Here is a 620-nt window from a genome sequence, read left to right on the forward strand (position 1 = left end):
TTCTACTCACAAATATCCTCAATGTCTGTCCTCGAGGCACTGAGTTCTGTATTACTATTGGAAGCCGACGCTACTTGTTGTAATAGCCGGGGTGGCACTTCAGGAACTTGCGCGAGTCTGAAAAAAGTATAGAACCACATCTGTTTTAGAACCTAAAATAAATCGTAGCGTAGGTACGGTCAAAAGCATAATTTTTTTTCTTCTTTTTCATTTTATACAGGAAACAATCGTCCCAAAATCTAAGAGAGAAAGACAGGATAGGAGAAAGCCAACGGTTCCGAAAACGAACCTCATTTGTTTAAGGTAAAGTTCGCCACCGGCGGGAATCGAACCCGAAACCTAGCACTTACAAGGCAGCTACCCTCCAGGCAGTCCAAGCTAACTAGGCTGGCCACAAATTGTTTCTTTCTTTTTTTTTTCTCCTTTAAAGCGCTTTATAGGGCACAAAAGATGATACAACTTGAAACTTGGTCACTTCATTTGTTCAATCAAGCGTGGGAGCCGGGGGGCGCGCTAACATCAAAAGTGTGAAGCGCCGCCCCGCCTAAATTAACACGAAATACATAGTTCCCTTACCTGGTACTCAGACTAGAGGCATCATCTTCAGAATAGTTGCTAGA

The 620-nt window shown here is 43.2% G+C and overlaps 1 long non-coding RNA gene across 1 annotated transcript; it reads right to left on the reverse strand.

The window, feature by feature from the left end:
- Positions 1-26: 26 nt before the first annotated feature.
- Positions 27-620, reverse strand: LOC113473475. The gene is made up of 2 exons (XR_003395436.1): positions 577-620; positions 27-117 (listed from the first exon to the last, which is right to left on the reverse strand). It is a non-coding gene; the product is annotated as an uncharacterized LOC113473475 (long non-coding RNA).

This window comes from Diaphorina citri, unplaced genomic scaffold (assembly GCF_000475195.1).
Source record: "Diaphorina citri unplaced genomic scaffold, Diaci psyllid genome assembly version 1.1 scaffold34513, whole genome shotgun sequence".
NCBI lineage: Eukaryota > Metazoa > Arthropoda > Insecta > Hemiptera > Psyllidae > Diaphorina > Diaphorina citri.